The sequence below is a fragment of the Haliotis asinina genome, chromosome 4 (genome assembly GCF_037392515.1).
Source record: "Haliotis asinina isolate JCU_RB_2024 chromosome 4, JCU_Hal_asi_v2, whole genome shotgun sequence".
In the NCBI taxonomy this organism is placed as follows: Eukaryota; Metazoa; Mollusca; class Gastropoda; order Lepetellida; family Haliotidae; genus Haliotis; species Haliotis asinina.
In genome coordinates, this window is record NC_090283.1 from 40927506 (window position 1) to 40953252 (window position 25747).

General features: G+C 41.9%; 1 pseudogene; it reads right to left on the reverse strand.

The window, feature by feature from the left end:
* Window positions 1-4923: 4923 nt before the first annotated feature.
* LOC137280940 (uncharacterized) lies at window positions 4924-12958 on the reverse strand (annotated as a pseudogene).
* Window positions 12959-25747: the final 12789 nt, after the last annotated feature.

Here is a 25747-nt window from a genome sequence, read left to right on the forward strand (position 1 = left end):
TGGATTGTTTGGGTCACACCTAATTATTTACTGACCACCGTCTTATATATTGTTGTCTGGGTTTTAACTCATCTGTGTACCATGTGTGACAGAAAACAACTCTGAAGTTACTATTTTGAATTGGCGAAGCTAACGCGACACACTCTCCCTCTGTCTCTCACTTTCACTATATCTTTGTCTCCCTTTCTCTCTCACACACACGCGTCTCCGTCTATGATGAAAGGCAAGTGCCATCTGGTGCCTGTCATTCTGTTTTCCTTTTGCTGCCGAAAGTTCCTAGATCCGCCTATGACATATTCACATGAGCATTAATTAAGGACCACCAAAAATAATTGTCGATTGTAACAAGAATGCATCAAAACAGAGAAGTCAACCAGTTATATCTAAATACACATGCAGTTAGCCTGAAATTCACGTGCTGAGTCAAATGCTGAGTCAAGTTCTGTCATGGTACAAGCGACTGAGGGGTATGAAAAGGTGAAATGAAGTATTTTCATTGCTTTCTTATCGACGACGCATCCATATGTGAACAGTGCTGAAATTGAGCTTTCTTGGACATGCCGAGGCGTAGTCTTTCTGAAAATACCTGATGGCAGATCATTGGTATACATAAAACTGGTTTGTCCTGTCGCAGCATTGGGTCCACATTGAATATCAATCACACTGTCTTTCGTCGCCTTTTACGAAAACATGAGGCCACTGGTTACGTCAAGGATTTCCACGATCAGGAAGTCGGAGAAAGACCATTCCATGTGATGACCGTGCCCTTGTTCGCCTAGTGAGACGTAGGCCCATGACCAATGCCAAAGATCTCAGAGAACCATGGAGAGTGTGTGTTCGTCTCTCAGACAGCACCATCCGAAGGAGGCTCAGGTCCGCTGGACACCGTGCGCGTTGTCCAATCAGTCGTCTCTTACTCACGGATAGACACAAGACTCAACGTTTGGCGTGGTGAAATCAACGGCAAAATCGCAATCTGAGGACGTGGCGCTGGATCCATTGGACCGATGAAAGTCGTTTTCTTCTTCGTGTTACTGATGGTCGTTGGCGAGTTTGGAGAAAGAGTAATGGGGCTTATCAACAGCGGATGATCAATGCAGCTGATCCCTTTGGCGATGGATCTGTAATGGTATAGGGGTGTATCGCCTGTGACTGTAAGCTGAATCTTATCACCATTCAAGGGTCACTCACTGGTCAGAGATACCAACAGGAAGTACTGGAAGCTGCTGTTGTTACGCATTTTGATAACCATACCCTCGCCAGTCGGCCAGTGTTTGTGGACGATAATGCTAGGTCCCATCGCTCCAGAGCTGTTATCGCATACTTGCAGAACAACGCAGTTGACAGATTACCTTGGCCTGCGAGAAGTCCTGATCTCAACCCAATTAAGCATTTATTGGGCCATCTGGGGCGTCAAGTTCAAGATAAGGGATCCACCTGTTCAAAATGTACAGGAATTAGCCCAGGCTCTTCATGAGGAATGGCAGAGGATTACAATGATGCGCATTCGGCGATTGATTTCTAGCATGAAGAGGAGGGCTGCAGCAGTTATTAGTACGAGGGGAGGATACACCAAATAGTGATGTCACCATTACTGTTGGTTTTTTTTTTGAGAACTTTGTGTACGGTGGACCACAGACATTGTCTGTGTGACCATAGTTTTGGACATGATTATTGATAACGTTTTAGTGTTCCCATATGACCGTCATTAACGTACCGTCGAAAGTAGCAGCAGTGTTGATAATTGATGGATTGACACTTTAGATGGTTATAATCATGTGTTTGGTTTCCATATTATGTATGACCAGTGTGTTGTGTTAAACACAATCTTACAGCATGAAAATGGGTGGTGCTTAATTAATGTTCATGTGTATATATATGATTTTGTACGGGGTCATTGATGTACGTTTCAATTTAGATCTTAGCATCAATGTTTATAAAAAAGCTTAACATCTTGCAACATTGTAGCATAATGACCATTGTTAATCTAGAATGCTTGCACCTATGTACTTTCTTCAACCGTTACGACTGTTCGCACTGCTTGTTATCAAGTAGCCAGTGGTCCCTCTATTCAACATCTGGTAAGACTGCTCACCTTGGTAGTGATATAAGCTTGTAATTTACACATCAGCATGGGCGACATTGGCTCCAGGATTGGCACGGAGGAAAGTAGATCTGTTACACACTCATGAACCTGTCAATGACCTGATGTATATTATACAACAGTAATGTACTGAAATGAGTGCAACCTGGGTGTGGAAGGACCCAGTCACGTGTTGATACCACCACATATTGTCTGTCGTAGGATCTGGTTACGTCATCAAGAGACACCTCGGTAGAGGTCGTGCAATGTCGACCACAGTGGCTGATGACCTGTGCTGGGCTAAGGGAAAACACTACCAAGGAATTAAATGACCTCACTCTCTATGGCTGTGTCGGGCGTGTCAGTAGAAGTCAATTTTAGGCTCATGCGATGGTATCCCTCTAACAAGTCAACACGGTAATTTTTTAAATGAAATGAAAGTCATGGTCACTGGCAACTCTGTGACTGGAGGTCATTACTCTTTTCAAACAGGGTCAGGAGGCCAACATCGTGGAGACAAGTAGGCGAACGTGTTCTAAATGAATGTTTTGTCACCATGCCAAGAGACACAGAGACAAACGATTTGACTGGTCCGGAAAGTTCACACACACACACACACACACACACACACACACACACACACACACACACACACACACACACACACACACACACACACACACACACACACACACACATATATATACGTATATTTGAGTGGCCTTCAGGCAGTTAGTTTTGATAAGATAAGGCAAGTAGTTATTAGAGCATGTTATTCAATAATAGTTGCATTTATACAGTAAAAAAATTAACAAATACTTATTTATTAAATTACATTTTCCGCGTATTGCGTAGACTAGTACTTTTCTAGTACCGCAGAGATGGTCTTAGTATCAAGCAGTACCTATTGTACAGATGTGAAAGTACAGACTTTTGTACAAATGGTTTCCTGTTGTAATCACTCGTATTTAAGTCATTTTTACGTTCATTTAAGGACGATGCTCTTTTCATTGTCTCTAGAAACAAAATTATACATTAGAACGTTATTGATACTATTGGTCCTTTTCTGTTTATATGTAACAAAAATAAGAAATTGTAGTATATGTCATATTTGGGTTTACACTTTCTCTAGTTAGTTAGTCTGTTACAGAGGCCCATCGGGTCCCTAATCGCCAGTGTACAAAATCAGCCGCCTTATCTGCTCGGCCACTGCGAATTCCACAAAACTAGAAGTCGGACAACAGGTAGTCTAGACTGCGTACTTTGGTGCCTGACTCCAACCACAGCACTGCTAGTAGTTGTACTTTACTGAGAAAGTGTGATCCCATATATGACATATGTCACATTTGAGCACTTTCTACACGGCATTGTGTGATCAAAAAGAATATTGTTGTAAAACTAGTTTCTTTCAAACTAACAATTTTGTTTATGAACGACTTCAAGTTTGAATAATAACCTCATGCAGTTATTTAGGCATGTTATTTACTTTTGAAGATTTAGCTTTTAAGGCAATGACGGTAACAAGGAAGGCCGGGCGGGACAACTTAGGAATGGCCAGCGAGTCCTAACTTGACATACAGAAGGGAGCAAGCTACAAAGACATAGTTTATATCACTGGAAAGATCTGGAAAGATTGGAAAGGTCGACGCACTGATGACATAAGACGGCGAATGGCGTTAGGTGTGACCTTTTGCAAATTTGGAAACATTATTAAAGCTTTTGGGCGGGGACAGATTTGAGTAAGTGAGTGAGTGAGTTGCTTTGTACGCCGCTCTCAACAATATTCGAGCTATATGGCGGCGGTCTGTAAATAGTGGAGTCTGGACCAGACAATCAGTGATCAACAACATTAGCATCGATCTGCGCAATTGGGAACCGATGGCATGTATCAACCAAGTCAGCGAGCCTGATCACCCGATCCAGTTAGTCAGCTCTTAGGATCAACATAATCGTCTTTTAAGGCAAGCATGGGATGCTGAAGGCCTCGGACCTTCGCGGGTCTCTTCAATGTTCTATCGGATTCATGTCGGGATACCTTGCTGGCCACGGCAAAACAACGGTGATAACATCGTGCAGAAATTCGGTTGTCAGTTTGTTGTATGAGGCCTTGCATTATCGTGTTGGTAGACAATGATACTTTTTCAATTTGCCTCGTGGTATATTTTTGTGTACAGTTGTGTTGCTCACCTTTCGCGAAGGATGTTTCATTTCGTTAGTATACACACGCATTTCGTGTTTGGAGTTTTCCAGACGTTTAGGAGATTTGTTAACTACTTCTTTCTGTATTGTCCCCGGAAGGGTTGGATCTGTACGTGTGTGACATGGGTTAGCACAGATTTATTACTTTGTTTGTATGAGTGTGAATTTCTATGCAATATTTTGCGATGTGTAGTTTCTTTTGAGCACTAGTTTATCATGGGAGATATGATACAGCATATTATGTACAATCTGAAGAAAGAGATACAGCTTTTGGAGAAAGTGGGAATCCACACCTCATAGCTGAATGGTTATGGAAATATCATGCAATTCTTCATTCTGGATCTGTATGTGGTCATTCTTTATTAGCAGCTATCAGGGACTACATTTTACAGTGAAAATTTCAGTGATGAAAAGCTTAGAGGGATGCCACGGTTAGGGGATTGGGGCTTTATGTTATGTGTAATGTATATATCCGAATTGTTTTGATAGACATGAAACATCAGTATGGCCAGAAAATAATGACCTACAAAAATATAGAATGCAGTGAGTAAAGTTGTGACTATGACTATTATGAATAGAAGAATGAGTGGTATCTTCAAGGTCACGTCCTAGACCTCACTTCGATCAATGTCCACGATGTTTCAGACCACATGGAAGAGGTAAACGCCTCCCCCTGGCCGTAGTCCATTGATCTCACAGTCTATCTCCTCTACGTAGACGTCATCGTTTGTGTCCACCATGACGTCAGAAGCGATGAAGATGGCGCTGCTGTTGGAGTAGAAGCTGCCGATGACGATGTCTTCTACGTAGCCTTCTCCCTGGTAATTGGTGATGATTTTGAACTGTGACGATTTCACCATGCTCCCGTCAGCAGAGACCTCGAAATCTTGTAAAAGATAGTCAATAGTGCAATAAAACTGAAACATGGTATTTGTTTCGTTTGACGATACTAAATTTTTAATGCAGTCAAGAAAAGTATTGCCTAATATTCAGTGAGACTACATGAGGTAATTGGAATACAACATGAACTGAGATTCTCAAAAAATGAAAACTTTTCTATTCATAGAGGAGCACACGTTCATTTCAGTCAACAAACATTCAGCGTTGTACACTCCTTTTCAACACGATACTTAGTTCTTTGAAACGCCTGCAAGTGTGTGTTAGCCTGTATATGCACACACACACACACACACACACACACACACACACACACACACACACACACACATATATATATATATATATACACACACACACACACACACACACACACACACACACACACACACACACACACACACATACATACATATATACATACATATATACATATATACATATATATATATATTATATGTGTGTGTGTGTATATATATACACACACACACATATATATATAATAATTATACATATATATATATATATGTATATACATACACACACATACATACATACATACATTCCCATATTTTTTATTTCTGTGTAGTCCATTTAAGGTTTACTCGTAGGTTCTTGCTAAACGCTGTTTAAACTTCAATCTTTCACTCAAAGGCTCAGTACAAATTGTCAGACATGAAAGTAAATGTCATCAGGCTGTTTACTTGGAACAGAATATGAGAACTCATGGATGTAACTTCGAGAGAGGATGTGTGTGCAAGAAATGCGCCACTGTCCCTGTCTATCGTTCCCTTGTTTAAGAGTTTCTGGTCTGATTTGGTACAATCCGTACACGAAAACTGGCCGAAGAAGTTTTATTTAGGTTTCAAGCATATCACAAGAGACATCTAAATGTATCGGACGGTAATCTTGATTTGCAAGCTGATTGCATGTAAGACATATCCCTAATTTGTGAGTGGATGTTGATGTCAGTCTCTCGTTGTCCGGTTCAGACTCGAATATTCTACAGATCAACGTAACATTCCTGGATTATTCAGAGTAAGGCTCTGAAACAAACTAACAATACGAACTGAATATCTAATACCAACCTTCAATTCTTCCTCCGCCGATTGCCTTTACACCCAGAGTTGTAGTTCACAACGAATCGTACGTGGGCTCCACTCTGGAGTGCCGACACAAAACTGCTGAAAGTCGTCAGTTGTTTGATTGTGCGTCCTCCAGAGAAGAACATGGCCGATCCGCTGTAATATTAATGGATATTTAAGCACTGAAATGTTTCATCAGATCCCGTGTGTAATAACGACTTACAATCTGCCATAGACATACGGATACACTTTTTACTAAACACCCTTGTCCAGTATCCTTTGTCGAGGACGAAAATCAGGCTCTTGCCTTTCCCAAAATTGTATTTTTATTTTATTGTTGGAATAAATGTATTTTATGAACTGTAATGAAAACTTTCTAAATATCTTGAGACAATTCCTTTCACCACAAAGATACAGCAGTTTTAGGACTATAGTATTTCAGAATACCCCTTTGTCAAAAGATGTGCTTTTCACAAGATGAGCTCTTTTGTAATGAGTTATGAAAAGTGCTAAAAATTCTCACTTTGATGTTTTGGAGCCAATTTTACAAACTAAGTTCTGCTTGTTGATAACTGTTTGGTAGTCCACAGATAACGTCGTGAGCCTCAGTTTAACATCGCCAGTTTTATACACCAAGCCCTCTTTCAGCAGGATTACCAGACCTCCTAGACAACAAGAATGCATGGTCATCGTCTTGCTTTGGATAACACTTTTATCTTACCGTCATGTAAAATACTTTAATTTCTTAGTCCAATGGCACGTTAACAAGTTTCTGTGTCACTTATCCATGGAAACCGACTGACCGCACAGTTGAATGGAGTGGAGTGACCAAGTCAATACACCAAGTCATTTACACGCGGTACCCATTTTTTTGTAATCGAGCTCGAGTCATATATAACTATACCACCTTGCCGCCCCATACCGACAGATCCCATAGTGTCACAGTCAGTACTAACCAGTGGCATTTCTCTCTGGGATGAATGCTGAAAAGCCAAAGTATGGGGTCGGCCCGAATGCTGGATCGTTGAAGTACTCGAATGTGTCAATGAAGCCTCCCATCTGAGGCAAAGCTCCCGCCCCTTGTCCCCCGGACACAGCGCAGTCCGACGTCTTCAAGTAGTACCGGACAAGCTGACCCTGGACCAGAGAGTTGAAGATCTCATCGAAGCCGCTCAGCTGGGTGGAGTCGACTTGAGAGGGATGCGTGTGAATCCTGCAAGACAACGATTACCCTGACATTAGAATCAGTTTAGAGGTTGACATGATCAAGAGGAACAAGTTACATTGATCGACAACGTCTTTATTGCAATGGACGCAACGCTTCGGGGTCATCACTTGCTTGATAAGGATGGTAGCAATACACCAAAACATCTCTCTCAGTGATTACGTTTTACCTCTTTTTGAAGACAGTTTCATATTAGAATTAATCTAATTTAAAGTTACACACATTAACCGTCTGGGCGTGGTGAATTGTTTATTCTTCAACTTGTTTTCTTTATTTATTTCATTTTTTATTTATTCTTCCGTTCTGTCCCTGTTTAACAGTTATTCTTCTGATTGTCGTAAAATTGTAATTTCTTATCAATTAACCCAAAACAGACTTAAAACAATATATTTGCAATAACGAATGACATAATTAACTACATTTAAAAATATAATAAAAGCATTGAATACGCCGAAGGAAAATCACATTGAAACAGGCCACTCATATTTCACTTTGCTTCACATGTCTGTGTCCTAGCTGTTTGACACGGGCACCTGTTAAGCCCCTTGCATGACTTAACTAGAGTATGTATCTTTATATAGACGTGGAGTACAAACAGGGACGTATTTGACCTAATCACGTGCTACCCTCACGTGATGATACTGCTACCCCAGTAAGATTGAAGGACGGGTGGTCAGGCGTTTGCTAATGCCGCTTGCCTTAACTATTGCAAATGACACAGGCAGATTACGTTTTAACTTTAGTCTGGATCAGAGTCCTCGCCATTGTCTTCTGGAATTATAGTGAGATCCCACGTGAACATCTCAATGTCCGTGATGTGTCCAATTTCACATTAATAACTTGTAACTCACTCTAAAGTACACTTCATGATATTCAGTCATTATTTTGATTCTCCTTATGGGTTGACGGCGAAGGCCGGGGTTCGATGTACACGGTGTGAAGCCCTTTGCTGGAAACCTGCTAAACGCGGCGTGAAACCTCACTCACTCACTCACTCACTCACTTTGCATAATCTGAGAAAGCTTTAACTCAAATATAGCATATGAAACACCTGTTTTAAATTGCATTGTGTATGCGTAACTCACTCATACATATCAAATATTATCGCTATTGTATCAGTATTTAAGCTGATTCAAATGTTTAAGGTAAATACTATAACTAAAGATAATTTATACGTAACTAACGCCAAAATTAGAATACTTTTAGCTATAGAATGAGGACTATAACGTTCGAGATAATGATGAGACCACAGCAACAATGAACATTTAATCATTTTCGGAATGTGTCTCTGACCAACACCTGGTCACCAGCCGAGCCAAACACCATCACATGTTCCCTATCCAGCTCTGTCTGTATTGTAGATTCAGTGATTCAGCAGTTGAGATGACAAGATAAGGTCAGATACAGCTGTGATGGAGGTTTTACAAACAGTGATAAATATGTATCCAAGTTTCGTCCCGTGACCTACAAACATCTCGTGGTCCATCCATGGTAGTCACGTGCACTTCTTCCAATCCCGAATAAACGACCACCAAACTACTACACAACATGAAGCAGTCATTCCCATTATTCGGTATAAATACAAAATAACGAAAAAGTTCCAGTTTATGCCATAATTATGTCAATATTTTACGATAAAAACTGTTTCAGCATGAAGCTGAATGATTGATATGCCTCAACATATCACCTCAACCGTGATGATAGGCGTCTCATCACCTCGTATGATCTTCGTTCGTATGGACGCACACCATATTGTATCTTCTCATGAGGCAGAGCATGTTCCACTTGCTGTCGATTGGCCGGTCGTTCTGAATCGACTTCTACTTGGAATAGGTAGTGCATGTTCCATTTGCTGTTGGTTGGTTCGTCGTTGTGAACTGGTTTCCACTTCAAAGGTGCAGTGTACGCTCCACCTAATGCCGATTGCCTGTTCGTTGTGAATAGGCCTCCACTTGGAGCAGGCAGTGCGTGTTCCACTTGCAGTCGGTTGGTTGGTCGTTCTTTCAGTGCATAAACGACGAACACATACCGAAATATTCTCAAGGCTCTACATTACTACTGAGTGAAATGAACATTGCGTGATAGATTTTTTTAACCACAAGAGAACATCCAACCTAAACGCCGTATATCAGTGAACGTTAAGAGTCACTAACTTCTACCGGGTACCCATTTATTGCTTGGTGACAGATTCACTTCCTTAAAAGACACTGTATGTGCTACTGTTAATGAAGTAGGTCTGCTGCCACTGTTGCTGAATAAGAACTCAGCGGTTCCCATTTCCGACGCACCAACACTAAACTGTTCTAATGACAAACATGTTTGCAACAAACAGACTGATGTAACGAAATGTTACTGGCTGCTTTCTATGTAACGTGTAAAAGATTACAGTACTACCACTACTGCAACTATTAATCAGTACAAATAGTAGCGAGTGAGTGAGTAAGTTTTACGGGGCACTATGCCAGCTATATGGCGGCGGTCTGTAAACAATCTAGTCTGAACCAGACAAAAACGTGATGATCAATGGACCACCAATCTATTTATCTGGGAACCGAACACATGTGACAATCGAATCTGACCACCCCATCCAGTTAGTCGCCTCTTACGACTAGCACGGGTTACTGAAGATCATCTCTAACCCAGCTCTTCACAGGTTACGACTAGTGGCAGTAGTAGCAGCAGTAGTAGAAGTAGCGGTTGCGGTGTCAGCAACATGACGCTAATCAATCAGCTGAACCATGCTTGTAAGTACGGCGCCACCGACCAACTACTCCAAAGACACCGTCGGCCAAATATGACTCGGCTCAAAACGGCACCCAATACCCCACGAATTGTCTAAACCACTTCGTAATCAAACTTCAGCTAATCAGCACGTACACCCTCACGCCGGCGGGGGCGGGTAGTAAGACAGATTGGTGACAACTTAAGGCACGCAACACTCTTATCAGATGGACTTTGACATCCAACACATGTTCTGTGTGAGTGTTTCCATTGTGTCAGGTGAGATTGACACGGGATCGCTGACGACAATATTGTATTGTGACAAAGGGCTTAGGATTCCCGGCAACTACGGTACACGATATTGACAGCACGACGGTTGACATAGTGGACAGAAACCTGGGGTTTTCACATATGATCTATTTCATTCGGAAGTATGACGTAAGATTGTTAACTAAAACATATGGTGACACACCACCATGCTCTTCTATGTATATAATGACGTGTGTGTGACCGTGCGCGCGCGTGCTTGTTTGTGTTACGGGTACAGTTCAAGTGTTTCAGAAGACGCATCTTATCATCAAGAACATCAACTGTCTTTGGGATACAAGTCAGGGATAAAATGACTTGTGTTAACCAAGTCAGGGATAAAATGACTTGTGTCAACCAAGTCAGGGATAAAATGACTTATGTCAACCAAGTCAGGAATACAATGACTTGTGTCAACCAAGTTAGGGATACAATGACTTGTGTCAACCAAGTTAGGGATGCAATGACTTGTGTCAACCAAGTCAGGGATGCAATGACTTGTGTCAACCAAATCAGTGATACAATGACTTGTGTCAACCAAGTCAGGGATACAATGACTTATGTCAAACAAGTCAGTGATACAGTGACTTGTGTCAACCAAGTCAGGGAAAATATGACTTATGTCAGCCAAGTCAGGGATGCAATGACATGTGTCAACCAAGTCAGGAATACAATGACTTGTGTCAACCAAGTCAGGAATACAATGACTTGTGTCAACCAAGTCAGGGATAAAATGACTTGTGTCAACCAAGTCAGGGATACAATGACTTGTTTCAACCAAGTCAGGGATAAAATGACTTATGTCAACCAAGTCAGGAATACAATGACTTGTGTCAACCAAGTCAGGGATACAATGACTTGTGTCAACCAAGTCAGGAATACAATGACTTGTGTCAACCAAGTCAGGGATAGAATGACTTGTGTTAACCAAGTCAGGGCTACAAAGACTTGCGTCAACCAAGTGAGCGAGCCTGACCTCCTGATCTCGTTAGCCGCCTCTTACGACAAGCATGTGTTGCTGAAGATCATATTTAACCCGTATGCTACTGATGTGCGTTGAGTAGTAGCACCTCTAGAAGTATTTTTCAATTCAATAGTTGACAAACTTAGTATTATCATGATCTATATTCGGCACGCTAACATGTACGTACGCGGGAAGTTCATAGGAGCTTTGTTTCGTCATGTTGTATGGTGAGGGGTAGACCTTGAGCACAGATCCGTTCTTAATGAAGATCCACGTCTCATCAGCTGTTAAGTACGTCGATGACAATGTACTTTTGTCGATGATGAGAACCTGAAACAATGAAGTAGGTAATAAAGCACCGATGTAGTACTGCACGTTGCTGACGTCGAAAAACAAACTAGGGCGTTATATATTCAATGACAAAGATTAACGAAACTAACTTATGACTCATGACTTAATTGATGACATTATGAAATCAGTTATGATGACATTATTAAACTAAGGATGACGACGTAATGAAGCAAGTAAATGATTACGTCATGAAACCTTTGATGATGACGTTATGAAATCTATAATGGCGTTATGGAAAGAACGATACCGTAATGAACAACATAACCGATGATGTAGCGAAACGATGTTGCTTACGTTATAAAACTAACGATGACGACTTAATCAAACTAATAATTGATGACATTACGAACTCCGTTATAATGACGTAAGACGTTCTCAGATCCACCACGTCTAGTCCACTAATGATGACGTTATAACATCAGTAACGGTGACGTTCACTCCATGTCGATGTCGACATTGTGAACAAAGTGGTCATGACTTCAGCAACGACGATGACACATCGACGTGTTTTCGGGGTTCCAAATTTTGGTTGGTTCCTAGTCTTCTAATGATGAAAGTGAACGCTTATCGACATATGTCAAATCAATAACGGCAAAACACTGGGTCCTGCCCATGCTTACCTCAGCTCCACCTATGGGAACAACACATGTGTTGAACATATTACTTCTGAAGAAATCATCAGAAACACGGGTCCAGTACACATCACATCCAGATGCATACACAATGTCTTTCATTGTCAGCTTCTTGAAGAGTGGGGAGTTACTTGGGGCATGGGCGAATTTAGCTTGATCAACCAGGGAATAGAGTTTCAGGTTAATTCTGTTCTCCGTGTCGATACCAAAACTGTAAATCCGCTGCCTGATGAGATCACTTTGATTTCCATTGAGATACTGTTCCAGATAGAAACTGGTCCTTCCTTGTAGGACTGGCACGTCTTCAGCTGCTACTGATGTTATGAGATGAAGGTGTCTGTCTTGAGGAGGCAAACCACGACGAATGTCACTTTCATACTGATTGAGGTTGTCATACACTCCGGCGAATATGGAGGTAAGATATTTGAAGTCGTCCTGAACATCAGCTTGGACACACGCTACAGTTAGGAGCGCTATTAAACCTATGCACTTCATATTACCAAACACTGCTGTTCACTCCTTGTGTGCTGTTCGCGAGGCTGCCTCGTCTATAAATGTATGACGCTTAATATTTTTCCATACAGAGGTTGTGTCCCTTGGATTATTATATTACTCTGCCGTTGAGCGGTATGTTACAGATTAATATGATCCTCGGTGTATTGAGATGGGCTAAAGAAAGGTCAAAGTTCAGCACTTGCCTTTGAAATCATTGAGGATGTGGACAGTGGTACCTGCCTTAACTGGAACCTCACTGCTCATACACTTACATATTCTGTGAAGTGGATTTATTTAACAGCTGTTGCCTTATTGGTGTCAGTGTATCAACTCCCTGGACGTAGTGTTAACTATGCTTAATTAACCCTTTGCATTGATGATATATTTTGTATTTGATAACAACAAACATGCAGTCAATCCAATGATTGACTGGTCCAAACATCATGAGCTTTGATCCACTCAATAGAGATACGACGGCATGTGTCAACCAAGTCATCGAGCCTGTCCACCCGATCCCCTTTGTCGTCTTTTGCGCCAACCAAAGGTAGCTGAAGATCGGTTGTGATGGAGTACGATAGTCCGTCATGTCGCACTCGCTCATGTTGTGTCTCCAGTTAGCGGTATGAAAAGCTGTTGATGTAAGTATGTGTGAGGGCCTGATTAGGGTGCTCTGTCCTGATGACTGGATGTTTGGTTTTTAAGAGCATACAGGGTCGACAGGGAAGGACAGTGGTTAAAGCACATGTTCATCACGTTGAGGACTCGGGTTCGATTCCCGACATGGTTACAATGTGTGAAGCCCATTTCTGGTGTGCCCCGCTGTGATATTGCTGGTGCATTGTCAAAAGCGACGTAAAACCATACTTACAAATTATAGGCATATAGAGAGCAAAATGTAATCAAATGGCATACTGTCATGTTTCATATACACACCGAACATCTTACAAAGAGATGAAATAATGCTCACAATAATTGTGACGTCACACAGCTGCGCGTATGAAAAATGGAAGACATTCTTTCTTTGCAGATACCAAAGATAAAATGTTCAAGTCACTGTCTGTAAATTGCTGACTTTGTTAACAGATGTTTTGAGATTGCACATTCTCGATAACGCCAACATTCCTTGCCTTGAGGAGAGTTCAGGACAGAACAGTCCTACTTTGTATCAAGTTGAACTCCAAAATCTGTTGTAAGGAAGTTAATGTATGGCACTTGCAAGTACCTTAGCGCTAATAGTGCTTCGAAAATTTAGACCCCTTTCTCTACTAAGAAAGCATTCAACTTTACTAAGAAAGTAGTCAGCCCTGAAGGAAATATATCCAAGAAAGCCCAGGAAAGTCTAGAAAATGTAGCATGTCTAGATTTCCACAGCTTCAAAGTCTCATGGCTCCTTTTCATTACATTTTGTCCGTAAAATATGGTCATTTCAGAGACTAGTTGTTAGTCTGATAAAAAGTGCGATCCGGAAATTCTTTGAACGCTTTTGAAACTATACGTATTGCAATATATTTTATTTTCTGAGAACCGGTATATTGGGTAAAGAACATGTATGAACTTTTGTGATAATCTTTAGGGTTTTAATTAAAATCAACATATTCACATGTTCGTATTCACAACAGATTGCTTCGTCATTCAATGACAACACTGCATACAGTAATACTACAAATAGTTATTATATAAAACTAAAATAGTATCCATGACTATGCAACCTATTTTTGAGATTGCTGTTATCAGAACCATAACATATATGGTTAGGAACTAATGTAGGAATTATGATTAATATGCACAGATAGTGCTATTCGCGGTCAAACAATTATCACAATACGTATCGCAATACGGGTACCCATATCACAATACACATGTATACTGCAATACAATCTTGTCAATACCCTGCCATAGTAAATATACCACATGCTACATTTACCCCTCTCTAAAAGGCACAGTCCAACCACGTAGGCTGAGTGCATTATGAATCATATTATCACAAATGTTATGACGCTCTTTTCAACCGAATATAACTATCATTAATGTGTCTGTTTTTCTTTTTAAAGGTTTAACCCCATCTTTAACTTGTCAGTCTGTAAATAATCAAAGATGATCCAGGCAATCCGGTGATCAACATTGTAAGCACTGATCCACCCCGTCAGCTGCACGGAACTGTGACACGCTATCTGTCAGGGACTCCTTTCTCGAAGCAATCTTTACTAGGGTTAACCTAAACTCTCATTCTTTAAAATGCGCATATGTTACCTTAGTGGCTTACGATCACTTTAGTGCTTTGTGAAAGGAGGCCCTGGTCAACAGGTCTAACAACTGATTCGCTCAGTCGCCTCGTGGGACCAGCAGTGGGCACGTGTTCATACCCACAGCAGGTCGTTCATCTGTGGTATTAATACTCTTATGTCATGGCGAGTGTTTGAATATTCATCAGGCGCTTGACGTGAGAGTTCACACCCTTAGGAAATAATGTCAGGGTCGCCCATCTCCTAGTTTATCGAGTGCGAATGCACCCGAGGTTGAAAAACCTAATAACACGTCACAATTTAATTCTGGACTCACAATAGTCCAGAAACTCTCAGCCCTGTGGCCACTCTCTCACAAGGGATTTCGCAAAATTAAACAGGCAGCTCTTTGAATGTCATTTAGAAGTGAAAATACATAAGAATGAAGATTTTTTATGGATATCAACTTCTTTATGAGAGAACACAACGTTTCGGAGTTAATGCTTACTCCTTCATCACCTGATGAAGGAGTAAGCATTAACTCCGAAACGTTGTGTTCTCTCATAAAGAAGTTGATATCCATAAAAAATCTTCATTCTTAAACAGGCAGCTGTTATGTATGTGTGCTAAGGATGAAAAAATGAAAAAAATTTTTTTCGAAAACTCAAAATTTAAACTCGCTCGCCCATGGGCACGCCCATGGGCGAACAGTGGCCAATGGGTAGGCCCATGGGCGAAAGTGTTTCATTTCATCCAGAATGAATGTTTTGGAGGTTGTAAATGAATGAAAAAATGTTAATAAGTATCATGACACAAATTTCAGCTTGTTGTGACTTGACTCTGCTAACTGACAGCGATTTTGAAAAATCTCGCCCATGGGTGAAAAACATATTGGCCCATGGACGAGAATAATTAATTTCATTGAATCTACATGTTTTTTTTCCAGGCTGTGCTGTTTTTCAATAAATGAACGTGTATTTATTATTGTCTTGACACGAAATTAAGCTTATCTTGACTTAATTCGGCTAATTAAGAGTGATTTTTCAAAAAGAATCGCCCATGGGCGAAAACCATTTGGCCCATGGGTGAGAATATTTACTTTTACTCAAAATACACCTTTTCCCATGTTTTGGAGGTTGTGAATGGATGAAAGTATGTTCATAAGTATCATGTCACAAAATTCAACTCATTTTGAATTAATTCCGTTAATTTAGAGCTATTTAACAAAATCTCAACCATGGGTGAAAAACATTTTGGCCCATGGGCGAGAATATTTCCTTTTACCCCAAACACATCTTTTCCAATATTTGGAGGATGTAAATGAATGAAAGTACATTTATGAGTATCATGACAGAAATTTCAACTCACTTTGACTTAATTCCTCTAAATGAGAGCAATTTTGAAAACTCTCGCCCATGGGAGAAAGACATTTTGGCCCATGGGCGAGAATATTTGCCTTCACTCAAAATACATCTTTTCCTGTGGTTTGGAGGTGTAAATGAATGAGGATATATATATGAGTATCATGGCACAAAATCCAACTCATTATGACTTAATTCTGCTTATTGAGACCGATTTTCAAAAACATCTCGCCCATGGGCGAAAAACATTGGGCCCATGAGCGAAAATCTTTCCTTTTCACTCCAAATACATCTTTCCTAATGTTTTGGAGGATGTAAATGTATGAAAGTGCCGTTGTGAGTATCATGACACAAAATTCAACTGATTTTGACTTAATTTTGCGACTTTAGGAAGATTTTTAAAAAATATGCCAGAATAATCACTTTTACTCAAAATACATCTTTTCCCGTGTTTTGGATTTTGTAAATGAATGAGGATATATTTGTAAGTATCATGGCACAAAATTCAACTCATTTTGACTTAATTCTGCTAATTTGTAACAAGTATAGGATCTGGATTTCCACTTAAATTTTCATAGTTTTTTTTTATTGTCTTGGGGGTTGTAAATTTATGAATGAAAGTGTGTTTATAAGTATCACGACAAAAAAAAAATGAAATCATTCCGGTCTTAATTCGACTAATCTCTCTCGTGGACGAAAATATTTTCGTTTGCTCGTTTTCTTTATTTTGCAAACATATGGTTTAAAAATAGATGAAATTCGAATGAAAATTCAGTTTAATTTCGTGAGTTTAGTTTTATGTCGCACTCAGCAATATCCCAGCAATATGGCGGCGGCAATCCAGTGATCAACAGTGTGAGCATCTACCTGCACAATTGGAAACTGATGACATGTGTCAGCAAAAGTCAGCGAGCCTGACCACCCGATCCCGTTAGTCACCTCTTACGACAAGCATAGTCGCCTTTTATGGCAAGCATGGGTTGTTGAGGCCCTCTTCTACTCCAGATCTTCACGGGTCCCGAACACAGAGCTTTACTTCCAGCAACATATACAATACACTTAGAATACTAAGCCTTGAGATTCTTTTGAATTTAGGTATTCTATAAATATACCAAAATTCAACCTATATCTATGAAGTTGAAGTTATTTGTGAAAGCCCTAATCAAGAGTGACCAAACTCCAGTGACTATGCTGGGACACATTAATAAACGGTGTTGTGAGATCTTTAAACTGTATTGAAATATGTCTTGTCAATTCCACTGACTTTCGCCAAATGTATCTACCTAGTAGTTTTAAGTGTACCTACCTTGGTAGGTCACTCGCTTGTTTTCTTTACCATTTGTACTAATTAGTATGCGCCTCCTCATGCTCCAATGCACACAGTGACCTGATTCGTCTCCATCGCAACTTAGGCTGCGTTTAACAGTACTTCAGCCAGTTTACTGTATCAGTCGAAATCTTACAATGAATGAATGAATGAATGAATGAAGAGCAAGAAGTATATGTGAATGAATGAAAGAAATAATAAAAGAAAGAAGTACATATGTGAATGAATGAAAGAATAAATGATACATCACGGCTATCCCTTCCAAAACATGCTAAAGAATGCAAAACTATCGTTAGATCACATGTGTTAACATCAGCTTGTTATTGTCTCCCTGGTCGGGCGTAACAATTGTCAGACAGGTTAAAACAACAAACTATCTGGTTGACTGCACAGCTGCCTGTTGACGTAGTATACCCACATCACCTACTTTTCCTGCGTAACCTTCATCTACATCACCACCCTTAATATATTGAGCAGAGAGCACAGAAGGCCCTATAGCTGTAACCACTGAACCGTGGTGTCTCTCTGCTCCCAAGTTCCCAAGTGGGGGTGTCCTTTTCTACCTATTCCATTGATCTTTAAAACATCTAACAAGCTCAACGCATGCATTTTTTTTACTCAAATGTGATGTTATACATATCATAAGAGTATTTTTTATGTGTTATTCAGTTGATAAATTATTATTTCATGATACATATATGTACAATATTTTGCTTCGATTCTGTAACTACCCACATTATGACATTGAGACCATTCTGATTTATCTAGTAAAATACGATTGTATAGTTTTGAGTTTAAATCTTGGCATATTTTACCGGTTTGCCACTTTTGCACTCTACCTATTTAAAGGGGGCGTGCATATTTTGGTGGTTTTTAGTATTCCATCTATTCATTTGGATTTATTAATTTATTTGTTTTTGTTTTGTTTTTTACTGCTAGTGGGCCTGTTAGTCTGCTTTGATAACTGTAAATTTATTCTGACGTTTGACGAGCGGAACATGAAGTGTTGTTATCATGTATGTTATGTAATTATATTATTGGTATGGAGCGGCATTGATATGTATGTTTATGCTTGACAATCCAGTCCCGATTACTTGAGGAGATTAGTTTAAACTATACATTAACGTATCCATACTATTAATGTGTAATCATTATATCGGGCTATGAGGAATACGTAATGTAATCAAGATTGACTTTGCGTTTACTTTTCTATTTTTTAAATAAATTTTCACTATTTTTGCTACACAGATTTACTTTGGCTTCCGTGATTGTTGTCTCTAAGTATTTTAGAAATTATGTTGTTGAGACAACTGGAACTGTTGATCTGCAGTCTTTCAAAATTCATTTTCACGAGATATATTCTCCCTTTTTACCAGTTCTCAGAATGAACATATAGCTGTTTACACAAAGGTATTTTCCCGTAAAATAAGTAGGACGAAACGTGAAGCATAGCAGCGCATTTGCCATAACTGAAGTTGTTAAAATGATCCTGAAAACTGTCATTTTCAACATTCACCTTGCAAGCAATTTTACCAAGAAACTAAATAACTCATTACTACTGGAAGGAGTGAACTGAAAGCCCATTTTAACTGAAGTCACTGATTGAACTCGCTAACATCGATTCACTTACATTCTGGTACAGTGTCTTATTTCGTTTCCTGAGGACACACATTTTACTTTTTTTTATAGAAAAGCCGTGTCTAATCCCATAAATCAACACCGTTGTCACTACACCAAACGATTTTGACCTCGACCCAAAACAAAGGTTTAACTTACAGGACTACCTGTAAGATATTCCTTTCTTGATAACGAGTTTAACAGCTACGCCGAAATGCTGCTTACCTTATAAGAAGTTGTATATCCATAGAACTTTCGTATTTTTTTCCAAATGATCATGACCTGAACAGATATTACTTTGTCAGAGACTTCATGAGTGATTTTCAAGTTCTAATCCACACACTGATTTCCACTTTTTCATCATTTTGACTTTTATTTCTGTTTGTTGAGTATCTCAGCATAACTCGCAAAGACAATGGAAACTGAGAGGAACGATGGCGCTTTCTGTTTCTTCCGCGTTCACTTACGTAATTTCCGCAAAGCGCCTACGACAATTTGCACCGAAAAAGTCATGACTCGTCCGCTGGTCTTGCTTATTGGAGTATAACAGCTGCCGCTTTCATGTGTATTTTACTTGTCATTTACAAAATTCATCCATGGATCACATTAGGTCATTAGGAGACACCAGCTTTGAAATGAACAGGTGTTCGTGAGTGTATATGGATGAAAAAGACTGATTGCGCAAGACGCGCAGCCAAATATCTCACATTCAAAGGAAATCTCGAATTGATTGTTCTATAAGGCGTCGAGCTGACCGGTTGGTTTTGGTGTTGTGTATAAACCTCCTTTGCAAGAACTTTGTCAAGCATACCTGCTTTGTCCTTTTGCAAGACCTGCACATATTAGTCTTTGAAAGACATTGACATTTATGTGCAGGTGCTCTGGAAAACCTTGTCCGGCACGATATTCCTTCCAATTTAGTTATTGTGTGCATGCTGCATTTCAATTTTGGAAATGTGCTTAAAACATATTTTGATTTTCAAAAAATGTGGTTCGTTTAGCAAGCAAAATATTGCTTTGATTAACACTTCACCAGTACTATACAACATTACAGAATACACAAAACCGGATACACAAAAACGACAAATTATAGCATTGTGATTAGGGGTATATGGGGTTATAGGAGTCCCTTTTTATTCACCGAGACAAGTCCTACACGCCCTGGTGGGGTGTGGATTCGGGGAGGGGATAACGGAGGAGATGACCAAGACACACGTACTCCATACGCTATCATGGTCTTCCTTACTGCTTGAAGATCGACCTTTTCTCACTGTGGTCTATGATGACTTCGGTGAACGGAAAAGAACTTATTCACTGTGAAAACCAGAAAATAGTTGATCCGTCCACGATTTTATCATAAAACACAAAGCTTGATTTTTTAATTTTTTAACAGGAAACTAATTAACTTGTCAAAAACCTTCTCACAAATGTTCAGTGTTTCTACAAAGAGCTAGTCAGACACAACAAACCATAATTCTATTTTTCATGTTTACTTATATGATAGATGTATTTGATGTACTGATATGTATGCATATGTTATTATATGATAGTTCATATGGATGACGACACATGCTTCATTTATATTTTGTATTAAATGCTGTATGGGTGAGGTACTGTAAAGCTTGTTCACCAGTCCCTATCAGAGTTACAAAACATACAAAAATACAACAACATGGAGATGTGTGGAGAAAACAGAGACATATGGAGAACAGCAATGTCATAACTGAACAGAAATCATTCCCTCTATTGGTGAAGGCCGTGTGGGATTAGTTAAACAAAGAAATCTAGTCGACCATACCTCCTAATCCTCTTACTCCTTAAACAAACGACTTGCCTGGGCTGTCTAAAATTGAATTGAAATTTTTGTAAATTCGAGGTCTCGGGTAATACGTAAGGAGGTAATCAGGTGTCAACACTATGGCGTTCGACGCTCCGGACATGAAGGAAAACCAAATACGTTATAAAGTACAGTAATGTGGTCACTATGAGCGAGGCAGACAGTCTGATGAGCACAGCTCATTACGGAAATCTCTTGTCTTTGGAGCTGCTCGTTGAGACGCTGAGGCCTTCTGTCAAGTTCTTCTTTATTCTTTATTGTGGCCACTGTCTCACAATATGCAGTTTATATTGCTCACAGACCCTCGATTCACGATGACGCCAACTTTCTCGACTACTGTTCGTGCGACGACTATCATTCAGGAATTGGTTCCGCAGCTCATTCTTTCACTGAGGTCTGTGTGTATGTGTTTTAGCTCGTTAATTAGCGTAGAGACGAGTCTTCTGCTATTCAAGGGCATTCTCGGGCACAAGTTCTCCAAGGTAGTCGACGCTCCGGGTGTCATTAGAACAGTGTTGACCACTGTCACACTCCACTGCTTTTCGACAGTCCTGTTGTGTATTTGATAAAACAATCGACAATCCGGGTGTGAACCAAAAGAGGATACCACCATTCTCATCGGTGGATGAAATGGGATGAAGAAACCCGCATACTCTTCATCACATTGCTACACCGTATTTACCATAACGAATGTTTAAATATCACTTTATGTAAAAAGAGCATCAAAACAAGCTGAAACCATGTATTATATTTAAGAATGAAGATTATTATGGATATCAACTTCTTTATGAGAGAACACAACGTTTCGGAGTTAATGCTTACTCCTTCATCAGGTGTTGTGTTCTCTCATAAAGAAGTTGATATCCATAATAATCTTCATTCTTATGTATTTTCACTTCTAAATGACATTCAAAGACTTCATGTATTATATTAACATGGTACTAACTATAGTCGATTCGAACCACTGCTTTACAGTTCACTGACTGGATGCAGGCTTTTCCCACGTGGCGGGGTAAAACTTAATTATCTATTCTCCCTCGCAAGGCCACGTGAACCAATCAGAAATGGACATTCTTAAATGGGGTAGGAGAAATGTGCCTTGTACGTTCTTATGAACCTTGATCTTTCAGGTACATTTCATCAGTTGTGTACAAATAATGGGCTAGAATAATGTTTCAAACACTTTAATACGTATTGATGCAGGGGCTCCATATATGTTCTTGTTTACGTCCCGCTCGTCAAACGTCAGAATAAATTTACAGGTATCAAAGCAGACTCACTCGCTGAGCCACTTGCAATAAAAAACCCAAACAAAGCACAAACAGGTAAATCAGTTAATTTAAACAAATAGATGGAATACTAAAAACAACCTAAATATTATTTTTTACATACTTATCAGGTAAGAAAGCCAACAATGCCCACGTGAGTGGCGCTTACTCAATTTCTCTCATAACACAGTCTACAAAAAGTAGAGATGCGAGGTCAACATACGGGCGGTAGGTCACCCAGGTCACGAGATGACCTGGACACGTCATTCCCTTACTAGAGACGAGCGAGTCAAGACGTGTTGCTTGGCCGCTCTACTGGATTCTAGTTAAGTGTGTGCTTTGTTTATTGCATTTTTCTATATCTCTCTCTCTCTCTACTATCATCATTCTAGTCGCTTTTAGGTGTTTTTCGTTATCTGCGACTAGCTGAATTTTTCTTTCTTGCCAGCAGTTTGTGGGTCGTCGGCCGTCGTCCCACTTGCACGTGCTTCACGGGTGTCGCGATTGTGTCTCGGTTCACGCTTGTGTGGCTCGTGCACTCGGACCCTTGTCGGGCTTCCGCGTTACTCGCTGGCGGATAGGTGGGTTGGCGGATAGGCGGACCTTCCGCCTTGACGGAGAGGCAGAGGACAGGCGAACCCTTCGCCCGAGCGGACCTTTCGTTAGGGGTTCCTTAACAATCGTTCACCTGCGCCTTTGTGCGCAGTAGCGGAGGTCAGGCGGACCCTCCGCCTAGGCGGACCCTTCGCTAGGAGATTCTTCTGTCGTTCCCCTCAACCCTTGTGTGGTGTAGAGGAGCATTGGCGGACCTTTCGCCTTGACGGAGAGGCGGAGGACAGGCGAACCTTCCGCCTGGTCGGACCATTCGCTTGTGACGTGCCTATCCTCCTCGGATAGGAGTTTACTCTGCCGTCACCCCTCGGCAGCGTACCCTGTCGTGCGTTCCACCATGGTATTCGCCTCCTTCTGCACTCAGTGCGGCACTAGGAAGTCGGCTAAGTGGGATCCTCACACATTGTGTAGGCTTTGCAAGAGTCCCTGCGCTGCGGATAACACTTGTGGAGAGTGTGAGGTCCTCTCTGAGCGGGACTCAGCGGAGGGGAGGAAGGAGAAGAAGAGAAGGAAGGAGAAAAAAAGCGAAGAAGTCTCGTGACAGGGAGCAGGTTCGCTCAGAGAGGCTTCTCCTTTCCGTTAAAGGGTTAGTGGAGTCCATCCTTGATCAACGCCTTGGTCCGCCCACATCGGCACGTTCCGCGGAACCCTCCTCTCCGCTCCGCCTCCGGAGGCGGACGCCTGTTCACTCCCCGAGGCGCTCTCCTTCTCCCAGGTCCTCCCCCTCTAGGGAGTTCATTAACACAAGAGACCCTCCACTTATTCCTATCCTCCCGGAGGAGCGACCCTGTCCTTCCAGAGTCTAACCCTCCAGTCTCTGACTCTGCGTCTAGACTGGAGGCAATTACGGAATACACCGGTGTGGTGTTGGCGGAGGTGGACGATCAACCTTCTGCCGCTTCTAGGGCGAGAGGCGAGTCTTTCTGCCCTGAAGACTGTGTTCTCTCCGCTCGGAAAGTCCTCCCTCCGCACCGCTTCCTTGAAGCAGCCGCTAAGGAACTGAAGGAGGCTGTTGCCACCGCCGGACCAGGTCGCCTTACCCCTCAGCTCCTCCTCTCAGACAAACAGAGGATCAGGCTTCCAGTGGCGAACTCGCTCATTCCTTTAGATCCTCCCTCCTTGGATCCCGATATCTCTCGTGCTGCTTCTGCTGGGGTACCCCACAAGGTGTCGGACAATCACCTTATCCATTTGGACAAGGAGGCCAGATCCATTGTGGGGCTGAGCAACTATGTTGCTCACGCCTGCCAAGCTATGGCCACTTTCGCCAAGGAGGCAGGGATGGAACAGGGTGAGGAACCTCTGTATAGGGCATTTGGAGCGGTAGCTGGCGGAGTGGCACAAGTCACCCTGTCGGCTGCTAGGATTTCAGCTGCCATTACCAACCTCAGACGGGAAGGCTTCCTGGGGCGCACTAATCTCCCTCCGGAGATTAGGGACTCCCTCCGTCACGCCTCAGTGTCGGCAGACACCTTGTTCGCGGGGGAAATCCCAGAAGCTCTCCGCACTCGCCATGAGATCCAGCAGCAGGACCTAACCAATCGGATCATGACGGGTGGCGGACCCTCAGCAGGCTCCATCCCCCGCAAGCGTCAGGGAGGTCCTCCAGCAGACCAATCCACTCCTAGGAAGCGGACAGGGAAGGTGGACTTTCGGTTCGGAGGTCGTGGCCGAGGACCCACGAACCAGTCCAACCAGCCCAGCCATGCTAACCAGGGATTCCAAACCCCCAGCAAGGGCACTCCGCGGAAGCGGAACAAGGGCAAGTGGACGTCCAAGAGGAAGTGACTCTTGGTGCCCGCCAATCCTTCCGCCACCTATCATTCCTCCATTCGACGGGCCCGTTGGGGGCCGCTTGAGCCTTTTTGTCCCAAACTGGCGTCAGCTAGGACTAGACCCGTTCGTGTGTCGGATCCTGGATCGTGGCTTCCGCATCCCGATCTCCTCTCCGCCCCCTCTAACCTGCTCTCCGGTGGAACGTCCGATGGACTCGGTCAGGTTCCAACTCACCTTAGAGCAGGTGGAGTCTCTAGTCTCCAAGGGGGCAGTTCAGGAAATCCCCCTCCAGGATCTGACTCCCGGGTTCTATTCCCCCGTTTTTGTCAGGCCCAAACGCAACTCGGGGAAATGGCGGCTGATTCACGACTTGAAGGAGTTCAACTCCTCCTACCTCGAACAGCCGCCATATTTTCGACTCTTGACTGTTCCATCAGTCATGCGGTTACTGGAGCCCTCGGACTACATGGTGTCCCTCGACCTCCGGGATGCGTACCTGCACACCCCCATTCACTTGGCGGATTGCAGGTACCTCCGTTTCATCCTGGGGGGCAGGCACTTTCAGTGGAATGTCCTCCCGTTCGGGATTTCCTCTGCCCCATGGCTGTTCACTCGTGTGACCCAATCCATCGTCCAGTTCCTCCACGAACTCCAGGTCCAATTCCTTATGTACCTGGACGATGGGTTCGCTCACAACCCTTCGCCCTCCATTCTCGAGGCGCAACGGGACCTCGTCATCCACCTCCTTCGACGCCTAGGGTGGCTAGTG